At 37.9% G+C, this 6,419-nt stretch overlaps 1 non-coding gene across 1 annotated transcript; it reads right to left on the minus strand.

Annotated features, from left to right (window-relative positions):
- Positions 1-3,006: 3,006 nt before the first annotated feature.
- LOC123791445 (U6 spliceosomal RNA) lies at positions 3,007-3,115 on the minus strand. Its single transcript, XR_006779378.1, has one exon. It is a non-coding gene; the product is annotated as a U6 spliceosomal RNA (small nuclear RNA).
- Between the last annotated feature and the right edge of the window lie 3,304 nt (positions 3,116-6,419).

Here is a 6,419-nt window from a genome sequence, read left to right on the forward strand (position 1 = left end):
ACCTAGAAGCCACCAGAGTGAATACTACACGTCAGGGCAGGGAGAAGAGGGGATGCCATAAGGACAGCCCAGGCTGGGGGCTATTCCCCGCTCTCAGCCTGACCCCGGGCACCTCCTTAGAATTCCGCAGCTCCACACAGACCATTAAAGACCATTTGCATCGCCTCTCATTCCTCAGCACAGACAAATGCAAGCGCAAAGACATTTGTAGACGTTCTGTGACACCTGCCTTTTCTTTTTACCCTTATGTTTTCATGCCACCGCCTTTGCTGCAGCAAACCACCCCAAGACGCATGACTTAAACACAAGCAGCGTGCATTGAGCTCATGCCTCTGTGGGTTGGCTGAATGGCTCTTCTGGTCCAGACTGGCTCAGCTCATCACCACTAGGCTCGCTCATGCATCTCTAATCAGCTAGTGAGTAGTGAGTGGGCTGGTGACTGGAAGATCTAAGGTGGCCTCGTCATGTGGCTAGCAGCTGGCAGGCTATTGGCCAGGGTAACGAGGCTGACTGGGCCACATGGCTGTCATCACGCAGCAGCCTAGCCCTGGCCTCTTTACATGGTGGTCCGAGCAAGACTGTGAGGCCGGATGTGCTTTTCCAGTCCTGGCCTGGAGCATGTCTCCTACTGTCCATTGGCTAAAGCAGGCCCCGTGGCCGAGAGCAGTCAGCCTAGAGGACCCACCTGAGAGCGTGGACGCTGGGGGGGGGGGAGGAATTTGTGGTCATGTCTGCATCTACCACAGTGTTTTGTTTTTCTTTTTTCAATTTATAGCCTCTTTCATTGAATAACTCAATCGTTTACTCTCAACATTTAGTGCTTACAAATGAAGCATGCCATCAGCTTGGGTTCCCTCTCTAAGGCATGAGTTTTCAGAAAACTATTTTCAAATTGCAATCAGCCTGAATTTTTTCAGCCCAAAGTTTTCTCTTTTTCTGCTTTGACTACACTATGGTCTGATAATTTGGCTTCAATGATTTCTATTCTTTAGGTTTTTTTAAGTTGTCTGCTGGGTGTGTGTTTAATTCTTCACATCCCACAGACATGTGAAAGTGAGTAATTTTGGTTATTTGATACCAATATGCAGACACAGTCACATACAGGCTTTGATTTAGATACGGAGTCAACCTAGTTGATAGTATTTTCAGTGTTTCTCTGCTGTTATTATCTGCCCGATCTGCTAATTTCTAAAAAGAGAATGCCGTGTTATTTTTATGGAGTTTTAGTTGATACATGTCTGTGCAATGTTGTGGAAGGAATTAAAAAGTCATTAATTATATAAGAATTGTGTAATTCTTATACAATTCTGGAGAAGTGAAGTTGTTATCCGTACAAAACAACTTTCTTTTCCTGTTTCATCTTGGTTGCCTAGAATTTCCTATCGTATTAACATGGGCTAAGAATTGACAGACACGTAATAGCCAGTATGCTGGTAAACTAACTCATTTCTATGGTGAGTACAAGTAAAAACTACTGTGTTCTTGTTGGAGTAAAATGTGTCTATATGTTTAAAAGTATAAAAATGTTCATCCCATTTTAAAATGGAAAGTTTTATTGAGGTCACTGTAGCTTCACGATCAGTTGAGAGTAATAATAGAGATGTACCTTTTCCTAGTTTCCACCAGCAGTAACGTCTTGCCAACTAATATCACAACCAAGATATTGACATAGATACAATCCACTAATGCCATTCAGATGCTTCCAGTTTTACCTGTGTTCATCTGCATGTAGATGTGTACTTAGTTCTACGCCATTTAATCATATGTATGGGTCTATGTAACTATCCCCACAGTCAAGATTCAGAACAAGTCCATCAACACCAGAATCCCTCATTTTGCCCTTTTACAATCCTATTCTTCTCCCTCCCACTCTCTTCTTCCCCCACCCCAAACCCCTCGAAACTACTATGTTCTCCATTTATAAAATGTTGTCATCTCAAAAATGTTGTATCAAAGAATCCCATGGTAGTGACACTTGGAGATTGGATTTTTTTCACTTGGAATAATTCCCTGGAGACCCATCTAAGTCTTTGTATGTATCAACATTTCTCTTATTTGTATTGCTGAATAATATTCCATGCATCTCTGCACCACAGTTGAACCATTCACTCACTGACGGACATCAGCGCTATTTCTAGTTTGGGGCTATTGTGAATAACACCCCATGAGCATTGACCTACAGGTGCTTGTGTGAATATAGTTTCTATTTCTCTGGGATAAATGTCCAAGAGTAGAGTTTTTGATTCATATGGTAATTTCATGTTTAGTTTTATAAGAAACTGCCAAACTGTTTTCAAGAGTGGGTATATCATCTTATATTCCCACCAACAATGTATTAGTAATCGAGTGCCTCTGCATGCTTGCCAGCATTTGGTAATGTCACTGTTTTTTATTTTCTCCATTCTGATCCATATGTAGTGATATCTCATTATGGTTTTAATTTGCATTTCCCTGATGGCTCATAATGCTGAACATCTTTCTTGTGTGTGTTTGCCATCTGCATATCATCTTCATTGAAAAGTCTGTTTGTGCCTTTTGCCCATTTTCTAATTTGATTTTTTTTTTTTTTTTGCTACTGAGTTTTCAGTGTTCTTTATGTATTCTGATACTACTCCTTTGTGGGACATGTGATTTGCAAATATCTCCTCCCGGTATGTTGCTTGTTTTCATCTTCTTCACCTAACTTTCACAAAAGATAAATTTTTAGCTTTGATGAGGTTTAATTGGTCAATTTTTTTTTCCTTTTCTAGGCTGTGCTTTTGGTGTCAAGTCTAAGAACTCTTTGACTAGTCCTGGGTGCCAAAGTGTTTTTCTTTCTATTTTTCCTAAAGGTTTTATAATTTCATGGTTTTCATCAAAGTCCGTAATCCATTTTGAGTTAATTTTTGTACAAGATGTGAAGTTCAGGTTGAGGTCCATTTCCTTACTAATGGATGTCCCATTGCTCCAGCACCATTTGTTGAAAAGACTATCCCTCCTCCATTGAATTGCTTTCAAGGTTTTGTAAAAACTATGAAACACTTTATGAGTTTGCATGTCATCCTTATGCAGGGGCCATGTTAATCTTCTCTGAATCATTCCAAGTTTTTATTAAATGCACTAGTAAAGTAAGTACTGCTCATACCTTTAGACTCTGCTCCACTTCTGGAAATTCACTTCTGAAGATGAAGAAGATGTGCCCAAGGCTATTTACTTCAGATTTATTTATTTATTTATTTATTTATTTATTTATTTATTTATAATTTTTTTGAGAGAGAGAAAGAGTGTGCACATGAGCAGGAGATTAGGAGGGACAGAGGGAGAGGAAGAGAGAGAATCTTAAGCAGGCTCTATGCCCAGCGTGGAGCCCCATGCACTGCTCAATTTCATACACTGAGATCATGACCTGAGCCAAAATCAAGAGTCAGATGCTTAACTGATAGATCCATCCAGACATCCCTCAGCATTATTTATAACCACAAATAAAAGAGTGGGGAGGCATGTCCAAACATAGTAGGTAGGAAACGTGTGTTAGTTACCTATTGCTGTGTAACAAATTATCCCAAATCATCCCATGGAGTGAGTGAAAAAAATAGTTGAAGATTAGGAGGTACAAACATTCAGTTATAAAATTAAAAAGTTACAGAGATGAAAAGTACAGCATAGGGAATATAGTCTGTAATATAAAAATATTACAGTTACAAATGATGACTACATTTAGCACAGTGAGCGCTGACTAATGTACAGAATTGTCAAATCGCTATGTGTACACCTGAAACTAATATAACGTTATATGTAAACTACACTACAATAATATTTTTAAAAGAACTATGTGATTACTTTTTGTAAAGATTCCTAAAAATATAAGCCAACTAAGGGGACCTACCTTAATGTTCCCCATCAAGCTCTCAAATTTACCTGCATCTGATTCCTCCTTCCTTCTTTCCTGTTAACAATGAGCAGCTTTCCTTCCACCTAAGGCAAACTGTTTCTTCTATGATCGGGATCCCAGGTTGTATCTTCCAGAGCAATGGTTCTTTTTAAAAAATTTTTTAGTATAACTAACTAATGTTACATTAGTTTCAGATGTATAACATAGTAATTCGACAAGTTTGTCATTATGCTTTGCTCACCACAAGGGTAAGCTACCATCTGTCACCATACAATGCTATTATGATATCATTGACTATATTCCTTATGCTGTGCCTTTTATTCCTGTGACTTATTCATTCCGTAACTGGAGGTCTGTACTTCTCACTCCCCTTCACTCATTTAGCCCATCCCCCATTGACAATGGTTCTTAACCATGGCTGCACATTTGAATACCTGGTGAGCTCTTAGGAGAAGGAAAGAAGGAAAGAAGGAAAGAAGGAAAGGAAAGGAAAGGAAAGGAAAGGAAAGGAAAGGAAAGGAAAGGAAAGGAAAGGAAAGGAAAGGAAAGGAAAGGGAAGGGAAGGGAAGGGAAGGGAAGGGAAGGGAAGGGAAGGGAGGAAGGAAAGAAAAGAAAGAAAGAAAGAAAGAAAGAAAGAAAGAAAGAAAGAAAGAAAGAAAGAAAGAAAGAAAGAAAGAAAGAAAGAAAGAAAGGAGAGAGAGAGGGAGGGAGGGAGGGAGGAAGGAAGAGAGGAAGGAAGAGACCAGATTCATTCCAGGAGGGAGTGATAGCTTGGGGAGGGGGGCAGGGAATGATAAGGATAGTGGCTGGGGCATCAGCATTTTTTTTCAAAGTTCACCAGTAAATTTGAATGCACAACCAGAGTTGAGAAGCTCCACTCTAGAAAAGATTGGGCCATTCATTATTTCCTCTGTGGGTGGTTCCCATTAAGTATTTAGTTAAGTATTTAGACACAATTAAGTCTCCCACTACAAAAATTCCTCCCTCAACCCTGCTCTCCTCAATATATCCCAAATCGCTCCTCATAATGTATTATCCCTTATATTTTTTAATTGTTTACCAAAAAAATTTTAATAACTTTACATCTATGTTCATGAGGAATATTGGACTGTAACTATCTTATATCCTTCTCGTCTGTTGTAATATCGGGGTCATTCTGGTCTTATGGAATATGTTGGGAAGCATCCTCTCCTCTTCCATTTTGTATAGACACTTGTGTGCAATTGGTACCATTTCTTCCTTCAATGCCCAGTAGATCTCACAAGTGAAACTGGATGGCCTGAAGTTTTCTTGATGGAAAGGTTGTTAACTAAAATTTTCTTTAATAGATATTGGGCGATTCATGCTATCTAATTCTTTCTGAATAATCTTTGGTGGTTTGTGTCTTTTTAGAAATCCATTTAAGTAGATGAATTTACTAAATATGTATGTATATGTGTAATATATATATATGCATATATATATAATTTGTATATAGTTATTTATAATTATCCTCTATTAACTTCTTAATACCTATAGAAAGTGTACTCTCACATCTGATACTGATAATTATTGCCTTTGCTCTTTTTTTTCCATACCAGAATAGCTGGAGATTTATTGTTTTATTCAACTTCTCAGAGAAACTGGTTTTTATATTCTTTTTCTGTAATCTGGTTCATTGATTTCCACTCTGATTAATATTATTTCTTTTCTTCTGCTTACTTTGAGTTTCATTTGTTTTTCTTTTTCTAGTTTCTTAAGCTAAAAACTGAGATAATTTGTTTGAAATCTTTCTTATTTTCTAAACATAGATGTTTAGTGCTATAAATTTCCCTCTAAATACTGCTTTAATCAGCTTCTCACATTCATATACTGTGTTTTATTTCATTCAGTTCAAAATCCTTCCATGTTTCTATTTTTATTTATTTTTTGACAAATGGGTTATTTAGAAGTGTATAGTTTATCTTCCAAATATTGGGAGATCTTTCACATATTTGTCTTTTGTTATTTCTAATTTACTTCTACTGTGATTGGAGAACATATATTTGACATGATCCAAATCTTTCAACATTCACTGGGTTTATTTTTGTGGTCCAGCATATATTCTGTCTTGGTAAAGTCCCACGTGCACTTAAAAAGTGTGTTGCACTGTTGTTGGACGGAGTGTTCTCTAGATGCCAGTCATGTAAAGTTGGTCAGTGGTACTGTCCAAATCTTCTACATCCTTAATGATTTTCTCTCAACTTCTCTTACCAATTAATGAGAGAAGGGTGTGGGATCTCTGATTGCATTTGGGGATTTGTCCATTTTGCCTTGCAGCTCTCCCTCCCTTCACTATGGCTTGAAACCTCTTCCCAGGCAACAAGCTGGGGCATCTCATTTAGGAATCATCTCATTTACTTTCCATCTCTTAAGAATCTGGGCCTTCTATTAACAAATAATCAATGCAACTTTTTAAATATGTATTTTATCTTTTCTTTTCAGGCAGCAAGATAAGTCTGGACCCTGCTACCCCATCTTGGCTGGAGCCTGAATTCCAGAGAGTCACTTTTAACATCTATTTCTTTCT

Source organism: Ursus americanus, chromosome 21 (assembly GCF_024610735.1).
Source record: "Ursus americanus isolate L20-20 chromosome 21, mUrsAme1.1.p, whole genome shotgun sequence".
In the NCBI taxonomy this organism is placed as follows: domain Eukaryota; kingdom Metazoa; phylum Chordata; class Mammalia; order Carnivora; family Ursidae; genus Ursus; species Ursus americanus.